Source organism: Ambystoma mexicanum, chromosome 9 (genome assembly GCF_040938575.1).
Source record: "Ambystoma mexicanum isolate Mex_15411 chromosome 9, UKY_AmexF1_1, whole genome shotgun sequence".
Taxonomy (NCBI): domain Eukaryota; kingdom Metazoa; phylum Chordata; class Amphibia; order Caudata; family Ambystomatidae; genus Ambystoma; species Ambystoma mexicanum.
The window spans coordinates 174,764,039-174,781,636 of NC_090931.1; positions in this window are offsets into that span (position 1 = coordinate 174,764,039).

The window sequence follows — 17,598 nt, forward strand, 5'->3', positions numbered from 1 at the left end:
AAATGACTTATTTTAAATGGATACTATTTTCTGTAGGGATGTATACAAGATCTGTATATTGAACCGGAGGCACGTGGATCTGAGTCGGTGCGCCAGCTTGCTGATGTTGATGTTAGAGTAAAGAAAGTTTCAAAGAAAAGAAATAAAAATAAGGTTAGTTACAAACACTTTATATTGTTGCCAATTGTTTTGTGCTGAGGCCTTCATTATATGCTTTTTTTTAATGTAAATTATACAACACTGTATGCTGGATTTACACTGAACATCCATTTTCCTATCTGTCCTGTAGTTGCCCGATGGAGTACGGACTATGCAGACACAGATAGCGATACAAATGACAGATGCTGCTTGCCAAACTGTTTTCACCAAGCAGGAACTATTAATTGAGGCGCGGCGTGTTCACACTCGAGATGCCTATGTCCAATGGCCAGAAAATGAATTTAATATGACCGGCGAATCCAGCAAAGTGTTTTTGGACCATTGCTACAATGCGCCTGCTCCGCCAGATAAATGCGAAAGTGAATTTATAGAAGATAGTTTTACATTACTCGATGAGCACTTGACGCAATCGACACCCGCCAAAAAAATGCCCCCCAAAAAACAGTCCACATTGATGTTTTCTCCTATACGTGGTCAAGTAACAGATGTTGAAATTACAGAGACTGAAGCATCAACACTATTGACCGACGAAACAGACAAAGATATTGAATATATTATGTCCAGTTTGGCTGATATGTCCACAACGGTTCAGTCCGAAACAACAGTGTTGCCGGATGACAGTCTAATAAAAGTGGCCAAATACATAGATTCGATAGCAGCTTGATGGAGATTATAAAGATGCTGAAATGCGTGCATTCAGTGGGAGAGGAAGTATGTGGGAAGCCATTGGTGAGCGTGACTCGTCTAACACAAGGCAGTAACCTCAAAATACATGTCACCTCTGAAAAGTCACATAAAACATTTTCATGGTCCGCTCAACCGATGCTGGGGAAACTGCCAGCTGGCAATCAATCATTTCTAAAATGTAATACTACAAATAGCAAAGTGATTATCTATTCCCTGCCAATAGTGAAGCTTGGACGATTGGCTATTCAAAGTACATTCCCCAACAAACAGTTCAGGCTAGCCGGCGATGGACAGTGTGACAGCCCCGGATTTTCTGCTAAGTAATGCACCTACCATTTTCAGGACATGGAAAGTAAGAAAATTGTGAGTTCAGTGGTCGTGCAGGTGTCCCAATGTAAACTTCAGTGGCCATGGAGAAACCTGGTTTTATAAAATCACTGGAAGATCTACAATCGAGGGGAATGCAAATCGACCTCCGCCATGGACAGACATGTTTCAATAGCCAAGACAATGAAAGAGCAGCACCAAATATTAAACATCAATTTGATGTATGGCATGTTGCCAAATCAATAAATAAAATAATCTTGGCGGGAGGGAAAAAAAAGGTTTTGAAAGTATTTCACAATGGTCCCAGTCTTTCAGCAACCATCTTTAGTGGAGCTCCAAAACATGTGATGTATTCTGTGGAAATTCTACTGGAAAAATGGCGCTCACTAATGCACCACTGTTCCAACGTACACCACTGGACAGAAAACCAACATTTCCACCAATGTGAACATGGCCCTTTGTCCCCAGAGCAGGTACGGAAGAAGAAGTGGTTGATCCCATCTTCACCTCCACACAAAGCCCTTGAGAAGATTGTGTTTGATAAAACTATCAAGAGATCTGAAGGGACTCACAGAATTCTGTCACATAGGAGATTTGGAGGTGTTCCACAATATGTGCCTAAAGTACAGGCCAAAGAGATTGCATTTCGGCATCCAAGGGATGAAAGCTAGGACTTTTACTAGCAGTATTAGCCATAACGAGAATGTAGGCCGGGAACAATCTAGGACTGCAGGAAACTTAGGGATGCTTCGCTACAATATAGCCTTTACAAAAAGAAGCAAAAAATGGGTGGTCAAGCCTGTATATGATCAAATGGAATTTGATTTTGTGAAAGATCTTATTATTAATATCGTAGAGATGCATACTCATGGAATTGCGCACAAATCTGTTCAGAGCACACATACATTGCCACAAAACATTGCCAACGTGCCATGTCCACCCAAAGCAGAGCTTGTTCAATCGTTCAAATCCTGGTACAAATGATTACCATCTGTTTTTATTTTTGCCAAAAATGTTTTCATAAAGTGTCCAAATAAGGTATGCAATTTGTCTTTTGAAATCAATCCTCTTAGTCAGTTTCTTAAAAAAATTGTACAATTTTTACGATTGCTTCCACATTTCACAGTTTAGTCGAGCTACAGTAGGACCTTCATTTTTCGTGTTAATGACCAATGGATAACAGTGTGTAAAAATCTTTGGGTTTTGGCAGTTGCCTTGCCATAAGGTTCTGCAAAAAGCTGAATATCTGCTTGCCCTACAAAAGGGATTAGACCTAGGCCACAAAACATTCTAGGCACGCAAGAAGTACTGACTGTGAAAACATGCCATGGGGTAGGAGGCCATGAGATAAGCAGAGGTGGGCCTATTACTGGACACATTTTGACTCATTTGATGTGTTACATCGACTATAATTTGGGAATAGGGGGCATTCTGTCATTGGCAAGTTTCCCCTAAAGCTCAGTAGCGCCAAGAACAACGAGCAGTGACAGCCCCCAATTTCCTGTGCCCGTGCTTCAAAATTCATGTTCTCATGGATGCGTTGACACAGGATGTTGCAAAGTAAGAATGTATGTTCATTTTGAGTGAAGGTCACCAGCTTTGAATTTTTGCTTGGGAGCTGGGAGGCCCATGCGTCCCGCGCACAGCATAAGGTTCTATTGTTTTTTGACCTTGAGAGGCAGGGACCATTCCGAAAGGGATTGAATTGAAGGGGGGGGGTTGTAATAACGTATGATATGATAAGGTTGCCCATTCCAAAACTGGACCTAGTTACATATAAGTTCAGTTTATAAAAAATCGTTCACACGAACGGAGGAGTCTGCATTGCGCCAAGAGAATGGAAATGCTGAATATAATGTAAGTTTCTCTTTAGACGTTTTCACACCAGAACTAGTCAAAATACGAATAGCTGACCGTTATTGCTGGGTCACATTGTACTTGTTCGTTCTGTGTGGCATATTCCAATGAAGTGCTAGTACAACCTTTATGTGCTGGGCTATCTACCGGGCACATGGGCAGACCAGCATCGAGACACATGTAGACCACCACTCGTTTCTCCCTGGTTCTACGCTAATAAATCATTACATTGTTTGTGCACCTCGAATTCTTGCCCCAGTTTACGCATTACGTTAAGAGCTCAACATACTCCATTGCACTATCCTCGGAAGCAAATAGCGGAGTACTTTGATATTCCCGTTGTATTCTCTCGGTTCACATTGTGTCACCTCTGTGCTAATAAAGAAAATGATTAACTGTAATAAAGATCGGCTACTGAGACACATTTCTATTTTTATCTTTTGCAAACAGGTACATTGTGCCATTCTGCGATTGTCATCTATTCCAGACCCCGACCGATGGATTCTTCAACCGCCAGCTGCAGCTACATGTCAATCACTGGATCTACTTAACCGTCTTTTGGGACGACAGACAAGGTCTAATATGCCCGTATGCGGTACCAGCGATTAGGAGCAACATAACAACCTTTACGGTGGTCTAGTGCCAAGTTCATACACCAGCTTTGCAATTCACCGTATGACCGAAGTGCTTCATTTAGACACACGAACACCCTGTGTACCCAAAAGGAACAGCGCGTGACTCAAGAAAAACATTTGTGGATTTGCGGAACGAGAGCAAAGAAAAAAAGTTCCATTTTGATTGATTATGTCAGACGCCGAATGTTATCAAAACATTTAATGTGAAATAAATGTACTTTACCAATTGTACAGTCTTGTTGTTTCCTTTTAAAGTACAGTTTCATGTTCCTAATTGTGACGCGCTGTGCTGTGAGACGATGTGTGTTGTGTTCCGGGTTCCGCGTCTAGTCGCATAGGTGACGACTGGGCGCGTTTGGCTACGCTGTCCAGTAACGTCACGGAGAGAGGCAGAGAATATCAATGATTTGGTGATGTCAGGCTCAGGGGCGGGGGATATGATTTAGTGCCGCAAACACAGGTCACCCAGGGCAATGCGGCAAGTGATAAGATTATCACAAGATGGCCGCACCCTGCTGCCTGATTTCGCTTGAGTTCAAGAGACGAAAACTCAGGTAAGGTGCATAGGAAATGTTTGTACGATCGATCAAATTATGGTTAAAAATACATGGCCGAACCATAGGGACAATAATATTTTCTGACCGAACCATTCCTTTAATAAAGAGTATCGTATACCAATTACTGGGTAAGTGTCATCAGGTTACCATTCACACTCTATCTAAACTCAAGCAACTCACCCCCTCCAATAGATTTTTAGTCATGTTTCCCTAATAGCTGTTTCTAAATTGCATTCTTTCTCTCTAGTGATTGTGAAAGGTAGTCCAGGCTCCAGGTAATCTACAACGTAATTGACTTATTTTGACTAACTGCATGGCCAACAGTGTCCCCAAATGTTAACTGAGTCATTCTCTATTGTTTTCCCTTTTTATTCCCTCAACTTCTGGCAATGCCTGAATTGGATAAATTCACACCATATGGGCCATATATCCCTTTTTGCTTATGTTTGAGTCACTTGTCAAAATGCATTCACTTGCACAACTTTGTTGACAAACTATGGGTTTAATGTTTCTGTATTGGTTGGTTTTGACCACCTAACTGCCTTGTTTGGTGTTTGGGTCTGCCATAAATGCCATGTTTATAATGTTGTACTTTATTATTTTATTGTACAATGAATATGCAGCCTCAGTAGAAGAGCCAATGCTTGAAACACGTGTCAGGCTGCATCACCTTCTGATTAAATTACTAAGCAACTGATCTTTAACATTGTGTGCGCAGTGTGCTTTGCATTTAAGCCCCTCTTACGCAACACTTACCTGGTGGAAAACTTGGCAGGTTTCCACTACCGCATTCGCCTGCAGCCCATCCAAACCATACAAACTTGCTCAGTCCTTGCGCTGAACCTCGCTGTCTTTTTCTGCTTATCTCAAGAGGGGTCAATGTGAGCTGTAGGGGAGTTACAGAGAGATTCACAGTGGCAAGTATTCAAATAAACTCTTACACACAAGGTTTCTTCAATAAACAATTATTAATTTATTTATCAGTCAGTTTGAGTAAGTCTTCTTCAGAAGGAAGCAATATAAAAAGTAACACACAAACACACTTCAATACTATTTACTCTTAGTTTCAAAATCAGAAAAAGACCCTTATGGGATGGCCCACAGACATGACCTACACCCTCAGGTGACTTCAACAGCTAGGGTGCTGGGGACATTAATATCTTACTGTTTGCATTAGAATTCTGTTAGAAGTTGGTAAAAGGAAAATATTCTTAGAACAAACAAGAGACCACAAATATTCTTAAGCAGGCAAATACTTTTGGATTCCCTAAGCAGAGTCATTCAGTATAATAGGCTAAGCCAAGGTCAATGGCCAAAAGTCTTATATAGGATGAATCACTTCTGGTAGGTAAGTAGAAAAGTCTTTGCACAATGGGACGGTCATTGCTCGCAACCGGCAATCTTCAAATCGGTGGCTGTTCAGTGTTTCAGCTCCTCGTGTCTACCACAAATAGCAACACTGCGGTTCCTGGCTGTTGAGATGGGCTTTCCTTGCTTATGGGATCTCACACTCTGTTGAGGGGGCTCAGGCTTGGTCAGTCCTGCTTCCTGGGAGTCTGGAGGATCTTCCTGGAGCTCTAAAACAGCTTAAAAGCGACACACAAAATCTGGTGTTCCTCTCCCTGGCTATACGGTTTCCAGCAGCAACTCTGTTGAAATTCAACCAGCTCCGAGAAGGATGTCCAGGTGGCTTACATTGGAGTTGATTGGTCCCACCAACTCAAGGGGAGAAGTTGTCCTTGCAGGGGCTTCTCTGTCAATACTAATTTCAAGTTTCAGCACAACAGCAGGGCTTCACCGGGCAAACAAACAGTCCCGGAGTTGCAGCAGACGTCCTCTTCAAGTTCTTCTTCGGTTCCTTCATCCAGTGGTCGACTCTGCCTTCCAAGCCAAAAGCCTCACCTTTTATTCAGTTCTCTCCCATTCATTTAGAAACTAGTTTGTTATCTGAAGTGGGTAAAAGTACCAACACTTTCTGTCCGATGGAAAATGTTCTGAGGGACACCTTTTTGTTATAAACTAGTCTCTGTTGATTTTAAGATTTCTTCATGTGTGTTTGTACCAGACTTCTAGCCATTGCCATGTGTTCTTTAAGTTTCGTGGGAGTTTGGGATAGTGGTTTTGGGGACTCTTCTCTTTCCTCCCAGGTCTCCCTGAGCATGCCTAAGACATCACAGGGTTCCGCCCATATACTAACTCAAAAGGGGAAAACCCAGTGGAGGCTTGAGGTGTTTTTCTAACTGCGAAGAGAGTATACAGAATCATCTGATCCCAGTTTTTCCTATCCTCCTACCAGCTTATTTAACATGGTTTTAAGAGTCTTATTAAAACGTTCCACAAGGTCATCGGTTTGGGGGTGATACACAGAGGTTCTTAATGTGGAAATATGCAACAGTTCTTTTACCTCTCCCATAGGTTTACTCATGAAAATGGTGCCCTTTTCTTTTAGTCTGGCGGTCTTATCAGAGAAGTTGGAAATGAAGTGACGATAGTAACCTATCAACCCTAGGAAACCCCTCAAATCTTTTTCTGTTTTTGGTGTTTGTGTTTCAAGGACAGCTCGTACATTTTCCAGTTAGGGTTGGACACTGTCATTACCTACAAAAATCCCACATATTTTGCAGCGGGTTGTGGTAGCTTGCACTTTTTGGGATTGGCAGTTAGTCCATCTTGTCGTAAGGCCCTCAGTATTAAGAGATTCATTATTTGTCATGCTTCATCCCCTCTCCTACTGAGACACTCAGCACTTTTTGCTGGACTTCTGGATCTTTTTCTTTCCATCCTGAATGAGTGGAGCCTTTTTCCACTCATTCATTCTTGTGGGCTCTGCCTTTTAGAACTCTATACTTTGTATTCTACCTGTACAATGGATTCTGCCTGCTCCATAACTCTTAAAGGCATCTTTGTTTCACTACTGGAGCACACAGCTCCTTATGGGCAGTGTTGCTGGAGTCCCTTATGGTCCTCCTTTAAGACTATTTTTCTATATCCTCAAGTAACTACAGTTCTTAAGGATAGATACTTAGTATCTCTTCCAAACCTCTATAATCTGAGAGATTAGCAGACACCACCTTCAGTGGAGTGCCAAAGGGATACTTCGTATCCCCCTTCTCTCTACTCCTGGGACTTTTTAGTCACATAGACAATCACCTAGTAATGGCTGGTGGCAGTGTACATGTTCTACCAACTATTGTGTATTTCGTATACCTCAGGCTATGCACATAGCCTCGGTAGTGCACAATAGGGGCACCCAAGTGCCAACTTGGGGCCCCCTTCCTTTTTCGCCATTACTAGCGTGGTTGTCCTTCATTAGCCCTTCTACCATTCTGGGTGGGGGAGGTCTGTTTGTGTGTTTTGCCTTTGGCAGGAACCAGTAGGTATCCCTGCCTAGGCTCCAGAGTGTCTTGGCAGACAGGAAGTAGGGGAGGGGTTTTCCACCACCTGTCCTTTGTCTGCCAGAGTGTCTGAATAGGTCCAGCTCCCACAGGGGGTCTGGCTGTCCTGATTGGACAGCCAAACGCCCATTTCTGTAAAATGCTGAGCGAGATTGCAGAGGAGTGTGTCCTGGAACTGTATCAAAGGTGAGGGTTCTGGAGTGTAAAGCAAGCCGAACACAGGAAAAAGAAGTATCCGAAGAAGAAGAAGATGACCAGAAAAACATGCAGACCCATTGCAAGACCGTGAAGCTACCACTGCTTTCCTGGCCCTGTTTTCTATGTGACAGAGGAGCTCCGCAGAGGACGACTCCTTCCCTTTGGCTGGTGGGAACAACCAGTCCCAAATGAACTTTGAAACGAGCCATCTTCCGAGGTCCTAGGAGATTTCAGAGCTGCAGAACCCTAATACCAGAAGACCTGCTGCCCATTTCGAGTGCATCGTCGTGGAAAGGGCGAATCCATCCAAACCTTTGCTGAAATCCACAGGAACTCTTCCTAATTCACTGTTTGTTAAGACTTCAAGCCCTCTCCGAACTGCCTCTAGCTAGGATTGTGTTTTTGGACTTGACTTGCAAGGTGAAGAAACCGTCTCTATAACCTTGAACTAAGCTCATGTTGTACTAACGACTTATTTTCTTCCCTTTAAGTGACTTTTCTATATGTGTTTGCAGAGTAAATGTACTACTGTATAACCTGTTGAAAACCGTATGAGTGCGCAATAACCGAAAAATACGATAACCTTGTCTTTTCCCTTTCTAACGTTGCTTCAAATGTAACTGCGAACAAACACAAAAGTGAAAGTGCCCTTTGAAGTTTATTATCTATTGTTCCTATGTGTTCTATCGTAAAAGTCTGAAGTATTTAAAGTGATTCTGGTGTAAATATAATAAATATATATCTTTTATATAAATATATGTGTAAGTGCTTCTTTGTTATGCCTGCCAAGATAAGATTCAGTGCACTTACAGCTCACATCTTCCTCTTAAAATAAGCATGGCTGCTCTGCCACACTACCAAGGTCCTGAACGGGTACATACTGATATTAAGAATTGGGGATCTACAAACCTCTGGGATAGTTTACTAGAGTCTTACTACCAGTAGAGTTGAACTTTAGGAAAACTCCCCTAACACTGGTGGCAGCAGTGGGAGTTATGCAGGTTGGATTGCACTGATTTCTGGTTGCATTGCACACAATTAATTTATCCTCCAGGTCATTATACTATAAAGTACAAAATCTAAGTCCACTATGGAAAACTATAAGGCAGAAGCTCTTATGTCTCTTACTGTTGAAAAACTGAAGGAAATGTATAAAGATAAATGTCTTAGTACAAAAGGGAAAAAAAGCGGAGTTAATCCAAAACCTGTTGGATTACCAAACTGTAAGTAGACCTGTAACTCCTGCTTCCAGAATAGATCTAAAATAAAATGATGGTCATAGTTTAACCCTTAGCCCTCAATTTCCAGATAATGAGGTAGAAGATGATGTGGATGAAAGTATGAATATGAATCCACCTCTGTCCTCAAACCTACCTGTATCTTATATGTCAGCTGAGCTGGTTCTAGAATTAGAAAAAATTAAAATGCAGCTTGAATTCAGGAAACTAGAAATACAGTCTGAAATGAGACACAGATATGAGGAAGGAACTGCAACTCAAGGAAAAAGAGATGCAGCCTGAACTAGAGATGTAAAAGTTGTCCCTTGATTCTGCTTCTATTTCAGAGTCATCTTTGCCAGACCACTCCAGAAGCAGGAAGCTTCATCTCCCCAAAGATTTGGTGAATGTGTTTGTATGATGTGAAAACTGATATTCCTGATTGGCTAAGTACATTTGAGTTTACATGCGAAGTACAAGGTATTTGTGAAATTGAGTTTGCTCCATGTGTAATCTCGAGGCTCCCACAGAATGGCTGTGGTGGAGTAGAATGATGTTGATAAACAGGATTACCAGTTGGTAAAAACTGCTATTATAGCCAGGTTTGTGAAGACTCCTTCCCAATACCTAAAATGGTTTAAGGACCACAAGAAGAGAGATGGTAACTTGTGGCCCACTTAGGTGTGTGAAAGCCTGAAAAACGTAGACGGGTGGATTAAGGGCTACAAGGTGAGCTCTTATGAAGGCGTGGGATATCTCTTCATGCTGGAAAGTATTTTTGCTGCCTGTTCCACAGAGCTGAGAAAGCACCTTGCTTACTCTAAAGAACTGGACCCCAAGAGGTTAGCAGTGGCTGCTGATTTATGGGTGGTCAATATGGCTACTTACAAGGAGTCTGGGGCTCCTCACAAGAAAGAGGAAGGGAAAAAGCACAAAAAAGGAGGAGAATGATCATTCCAAAAATCCCCCAGCAAAAGAGGGCCACAAACATAACAAGGGTAAATATCCCCCTTAACAACCATATAGAGCTAGTGGAACCTCTGTGCCCAACCCAGGGAGGTTACCAGAAACCCCCATTCCAAAAGACATTTGGGAAATGTGTGGTTTGTGGGTCTGGTGACCACGTGAAAGGCAATCCCAGATGTAAGGGTAAACCTTCAGGAGTCCCCTCTGTCAGCTTGACATTCCCACATGCTGTGGATATTACAAAGAGAGGGTCTAGCTTTCACCCTCAAGCTGAAGCGCCCATCCGTGTTCAGGCTAGAGATCTTTAGTATCTCTGGGACTGTGGGAAAAACAGAACATTGAAGTCTATAATTCTATTCCTGATAATACTAAAGAGTATTATAAAGACAGTGTACTTGTGAATGGTCAAGGCACCTCTGCCATTAGAGACACCGGGGTCAGTATAACTGTGGTAGATGAAAGTGTCTTTCAGCCTGAGAAAGTTGCTAAGGCGCCCAAAAGGCTTACCCTAGTTAGCAGGAGGCCCAGTCTGGATGTGCCCAGTATTGCCAGCTATCATGAAGTGCAATGAGACGACTGTCAGTGTTCAGTCAGAAGTGCCATGAAGGGTACTGTTGGGCAATTATTTGAAGGTCTTGGGTGTAGTCTCCAGCACACCCAACCCCTCCTCTAAGAAGGGAAGGGAGTTGACAAGGAAGGCCAGAGAGGCAACCTTAAAGGATATTCCAACTGAGACCAAGGGGAAACCCAGAGTCCTCCAAGGAAAGAAGGGCACCAAGCCCAAAACTTCCACAAGGAAAAAGGTTCCTGTAGAAAACCAGCTGAGTGTCATGATCACTTCCAGGGTTTCTGTTTTGGGTTATGGTGCCCGGGCCAGGAAGGAGTATTGGTACAGATCTGTAGGGGCTAGATGGGTTTTAGCATGGCAAACATGGCATTCTCACATTTCCCAGTACCAAGGTGACAATGGGCTCCCATAGAGATCCAATGGTGTACCAATCCCCTTAAGATGGTCGCCCTGTGGGTCACTGTCTAAGTAGTCATAGAGAACTAGTCGTTGGGCATAGAGGACTATAAAAGGCCTGCCCCCACAGCAACAGTCGCTTCGCGTTAGTCCTGCTGACAGCGGTGTAACGCTACTGGCCCCTAGCTCACAGACCTGTAAAATAATAGAAAAAAGACATGTTATGAACTCAAATAGCTAACAGAAAATCCACAGACCTTAGACTTCAACGTACCTGGCCAGAGTTTTCCGCAGCAGCAGTCAGGTGACTTCATTCTCTGTAGTTCTGCAGTTCAGTCAGCAGTCTTCGTCCACGGCCGCGGATTCGTCTTAAAATCTTCCAACCTCTGAAAACCTACAAAGACAAAAGGTACCATAGTTAATGAAAGAACATTAAAGACTTATTAGTGAATGAAAATAATCATACGTGCATACGTACCTGAAGCTCCGACGAGCATTTCCAAAACATTCCAAAGCAGTTCCTCACAGAAAAAGAACCATAGCTTTATAACTAAGGCACGCTGTTGTCATGATGCCTACCCCCGGGCATCAGGACCAAGGCCCTCAGCTCCGGGAGCAAGCATCCAGACATTTGTTAAAGCCTCAGCAGCCCCCGCTAGGGGCTGTCAGGGTTCAGTCCTGGCACCTTAGGCACCAGGTTTATCATAGAAATCAGTCCTGGCGCCATAGGCGCCAGGCTCATAGACTTTACTTACCTGATGCAGACCATGCTGCAAATGAGTCCCAGCCTACATGAGGCCTGGATGGGACTATTTTGTTACAGGGACTATTTTTTACTCGGGCGTGGCTCTAGGGAACTTGTTACCTGGAACTACCTTGGAGGCTATTTAAACCACACCCGAACAGCAGCACATGCTTCGCGTTATTCTGCATCCAGCAGCGTGACGCTCAGCGTGCCTGCAGCCAGCATCCAGCCTTCTGCCACGCCTGCGTGCCTGCAGCCAGCATCCAGTCTTCTGCCACGCCCGCCTCGAATCCGGAGCTCCTAGAATAAAGAAGAAGAAAAGGACAATGTTAGAAAACAAACTTATTTCAAATTCCTCACCTAATTCCGGAACCATTTCATCTCCGGACCTGGAAAGTACATCAGTCCTGCAGGCGTCGCTTCGCCAACTCCAGCACGGCGCCATACTCACCAGTTCTCACAGCATCTTTCGATCCGGCACTGTCTCCATCATTTCTTTGCCGTAATCCGGCACCTAGGGGACACAAGAAAAAACAAGGTGAGCCAAGGGAATCAACAAATACAACCTCTTACCACCATAGACTTACCTGATTTACCGCTGGTGGTATTATTCCATAACTCTCCACATTTTCATATGCCGCATCTGTAAAGAGGGAGAAAAACAACACGTTAACGCATGCAATAGTTACCGGACAGCGTTGGGTAACACAGACTCTTACCTGAACGCCAGCAACAGCTACGAGACCTTCTTCTCACGAACTCAGTTGCAACTTAAGGAAGGAAGGGGACAAGAGTGAACATCGGGTACATTGAACTCTTTGAACTTGATACTTACCAATCCCGCCAGGGACTTCAGAGTCCATACTTACCGGAACTCTCCCAACGCCTTCAAACCAGTGAAGTAACTGGTATCTACGTGCCTTTCAAGACACGCAAGATGGAGAGCTCATCTTTTACGAACATAAGGTGAGGTTACTAAGGGGATATCTGAGGTTATTAGTGAGGGAGAGCGAGAACAGTTGGGCGGCCATCACTAACACCCACAGGTGGTTAATCCCTGTCTCCACTTGCAGGAAAATACTTCTTCGGGTCCAGCAGACAAGACTAGGCGGGCCAGTCCAGACAGTCATCTCTGCACTATGCATCACGTTGAAGGAGACCGCAGCTGTCCGGGTCCGATCGACACCCCTGTGGGGTCCAGGTGAGCGGAACAGCTGTGCATCGCCTTTTCCCTAGCAATGTGTGCCTACTTACCTCAACAGAAAACCCATAGCTGGGTAACGAAGGCGCGCTGTGTCATGCGTCTATTCCTAACTACGCATGCATACTTAACACATGAGAAGACTTCACGTTCTTTCTTCGACGATGCCCGAGCTCCTCAAGTGAAAACTTATTTTTTCTTCAGAGAACCTGCAAAAGAAAGACAGAGTTGTTAAAGCAGCAAGAGAGATCTCTCCTACCTCAGAACCTTTTTTCTCTCAGAGACTTCAGCGCTCTCCTGACTAAAGACCCCTCCAAGATTTTAGACACTTACTTTCAGAGGCTCTTCCAGTTTTACAGCACGAGTATATTCTGAGCCTCACCACCAATGCACCCCTGCATGAAAGCAGGATGGAGAGCTCCCTAACATCAAAACACAGGTGAGGAGAGTGTGGACCTTAGGATAGCTCAGCAGCAACATGCTCGCCCTGAAAGAAAGACGACACGGAGCAACACAGGTTCGATTCCCGGCTCCGTGCTTAGAAACCTCTGGGTATTAAGCGCCTTATAAATAACCTATCATATCATATCAATGGTGACAACCTACATTTCATTAAAGAAGGTCTTTCTTGATAATTGATGTAGGGATTAATTTCCTGGTGTAAATTGGTTTAGGTGACTGAGTGAGTGTTTTTTATGTTTTTATTAATAGTGTTAAAAAAAAGGTAACCCTCCCGGGACACAAGTGTTCGAACACGGACAATAAGCTGGAACAGGATATCCCCTGATGAATGTCTGACTTAAATGGTCTTTTGACAGAAACGTGTTGGGTTTGGTGTAAACACAACAAATAGACCTATGTGATTTTACATGTTGGCGCTGTTGTTTGTTAAGTCAACTGTTCAATGATGTTTTTCTAATGTGCATTGTAGTTTGTAATGTGTTCATATTCCCACCTGGGTATAGGGTTCTAATCAAAAGAAAAAATATATTTTTTATAAATTGGATTACATTTTCTATTGTGTATTGAATGAAATAAAATACAAGTGTTTATGTTATACTGAATAAATGTTCTGTACATTGTCTGTTTGTGAAAAAGTAGGTTGTCACCATTATGGTCCCAGTAAGACAGAGGGTCTTACAGGACAAATGGACAGGACCCTTCAATGTTGTGGGAAAAGTTAGAGAGGTCAACTATTTGCTAGACTTGGACAACCCCAAGGAGGCTCCCAGGGTCTTTTTTGCCAACCGTATGAAGGCTTATGTTTCCAGACCAGAGATAGGAGCTTTGCTCTTAGCTTCTGATCAAGAAGAGGAGTGTGAACCTCTTCAAGATCATCTAAAGGGACACCCTTCAGATGGGTCAGTAGAAGGGGTAGCACTCTCTACTAATCTGACAATGCAGCAACAGGTTGAGTGTTAAGTTTTTTTGGGTCACTTTGCCCCTCTGTTCTCACACCAGGCTTGACCCCTTGGGGCCAGCATGACATTGACACTGGTGATAGTGTACCTGTTAAAGGCAGGGGCTACAGGATGTCAGATAATGGAGGCAATCACATCAAAGAAGAGGTCAATAGGATACTTGACCTTGGAGTGAAGGGGATAGCCCAGTAGTGTTAGTACCAAAGGCGGGAACTAAGGAACTTATATTATGTGTGGACTATAGGGCATTAAATTCAGTCACCAATACTGATGCCCATCCCTTGCCAAGGACAGATGAACTAGTGGATAAACTGGGCTCAGCAAAGTTCCTCAGTACTTTTGACCTGACAAGTGGTTATTGGCATATTGCCAGGACTGACCAGTCCAAGGAGAAGACAGCATTCTCAGCTCCAGAAGGCTTGTACCAGTTAAAGGTCATGCCCTTTGGTTTAGAGAATGCACCTGCCACATTCCAGAGAATGGTTAGCCATGTTCTGAATGGGTTAGAGAACTTCTTCATGGCATACTTTGATGACATAGCAGTGTTCAGCCCTAGCTGGGAAGAATATCTTGACCACCTGGGACATGTGTTGCAGGCCCTTCAGCTGGCCAATCTGACCATCAAAGCAAGTAAATACCACGTTGGTCAAAGTAAAGTGGTCTACCTTGGTCGTGAGATAGGAGGAGGGGAGATAGAGCCTGTACCCAGCAAAGTACAGGCTGTACAAGACTGGACCACTCCAGCTAATCAAACTCAAATAAGAGCCTTCTTAGGACTTACTGGTTATTACAGGAACTTCATTGAGAACTGTGGGACCATAGCTTCTCCTCTGAATACCATATCCTCTCGCAGGTACCCTAAAAAGGTCAGGTAGAATGGGGACTGTGAAAAAGCCTTCCAGTGGCTGAAAGATGCACTCTGTAAAGCTCCAGTGCTGTTAGCTCAGATTACACTCATGCCTTCCTAGTCCAAACTGATGCTTCCAACACAGGGATAGGAGCAGTCTTGAGTCAATTTGATAGCAAAGGCACGCAGCGTCCCATCTGCGTCATTAGTAGAAAATTACAAGGTGGGCAACCATTGGAAGTGATGTTTTTCTATTATGTGGGCCCTGAAGAAATTCAGGCCATACCTCTATGGAACTACTTTCAAGATTCAAACTGACCACTAACCCTTAAGGTGGCTGATGCAGATGAAAGGAGAAACCCCAAAATTGCTCAGGTGGTCCATAAGCCTACAAAGCTTTGACTTTACTATTGAGCACAGGTAAGGTACCCAACATAAGAATGCTGATGGTCTCTCCAGAAAGTATGACCGACTGGATCAAGAGTCACCCAGGAGTGGATTAGATCCTCCTGTTCCTAGTCTGGGAGGGACGGGTGTTAGGGATATTTATCATTTTACATGCTTCATCCCCTCTCTTGGTGAGAGCCCCAGCACTGTTTGCTGGACTTCTGGGCCTTTTTCTTTGAATCCTGAATGAGTGGAGCCTTTTTCCACTCATTCATTCTTGTGGGCCTTGTCTTTTGGAACTCTATACTTTGTATTCTACCTGTACTATGGAGTCTGTCTACTCCATAACTCTTAAAGGCATCTGTGTTTTACTACTGCAGCACACAGCTCCTTATGGGCAGTGTTGCTGGGGACCCTTAGTATCCTCCTTTAAGATTCCTATCCTCAAGTAACTACAGTTCTTAAGGATAGAGAGATGCTTAGTATCTCTCCCAAAACTCTATAGTCTGGGAGATTGGCACACATCACCTTCAGTGGAGTGCCAAAGGGATACTTAGTATCCCCCCTTCTCTCTGCTCCTGTGACTTTTTAGCCACATTGACAATCACCTAGTTATGGCTGGTGGCAGTGGATGTGTTCTACCAACTATGGTGTCTTTTATTACACTACAGGCTATGCCCATATCCCTGGTAGTGCACAATAGAGGCACCTGAGTACCAACTTGGGGCCTCCTTTCTTTTTTCACCATTACTAGTGTGGTTGTTCTTTGTTAGCCCTTTTTCTACCATTCTGGGAGAGGGAGGTCTGTGTGTGTGCTTTGCCTTTGGCGGGAACCAGTAGGTATACCCGCCTAGGCTCCCTAAGTGTCTGGGCAAGCAGGAAGTAGGGAAGGAGTCTTCCACCTGAAGTGGGAGAATGGAAGACCAGGCTCCCGCCCTTCCCTGCTCGCGCTTGGCCTAGAGGATCACGGCCTAGACACCCGCCATGAGAGGAGTTTGCCTATTTACCAGACGACCAAATACCCTGGTACAGGAACATACGGATGTGCCCATCTACCTGCCCAGCAGCCCGCCCTGTCCATGCCTACACCTGCGGCACGGATCAACTCGACTAAACCTACACGTCGTTAGAGATGCCATGACGACCCAGCCAACGGTCAGCACACCTGTGCAAATATACACACTGGACACTCCCACACCAATCCACACGAAGAATATACTCAGTGCTATGACGTAGGCAACAGACATACTCACGGACGTGCATCTTTATTATTTTCCACATAGGCTCTCAAAATGCAGAAACGCAAGACGCATCATGAACTTATCTAAAAAGGCTTGCTCACGCTTCTTCTAAAAGCCATGCACCATAATGAAGAATATAACGGGGACACGATACTGAGGATAAAGCAATATGACACCGTAACCTAAAGCGCCTGCATCAAACGGTTCCACCTATGCACCAGGCCCAAGTAGGCCGCAAGCAAAAGCTTCCACGAACATTGAATGAGCAAGAACTGGGTTGCTGACCCTGCAAAATGAGCCCGGCGAAAGCACACCGCCAAGGGCACGATGTTGCAATCTCGCACGCTGCAAGCCAACGCCAAGGTCGCACCTGCAAGATAAACCAGGCACACAGTAGGAAAAACAATATTAATTGTGCTGAATTTTGCCTCAAACACGGTCCCACCTCACGTGACAAAGCCAAACCTGACAAGATGCCAAGCCCAGGAGGAAGGAGACGCCTGAATCCCACGTTTCAAGACACAGGCAGATACAATTAAAAGACTCATTGGACATCTGCAGCAGTGGGAGTAGTCAACCTCCCAACATATGAATAAATCCTCACATTGTTTACACCTACCCATATTAAAACATTGTTGCAAATGACAGGTGCACCGCGAGCTGGGAACAGCGATAATCCCAGACTGGGAGGCTCGCGAGCGGACCAATTAGAACATGGGGTTCTTATCACTGACGCCATTTACATTGACCAATCCTCAGAGGTCTTCATGTAACAATTTTCATGTATCAAATTG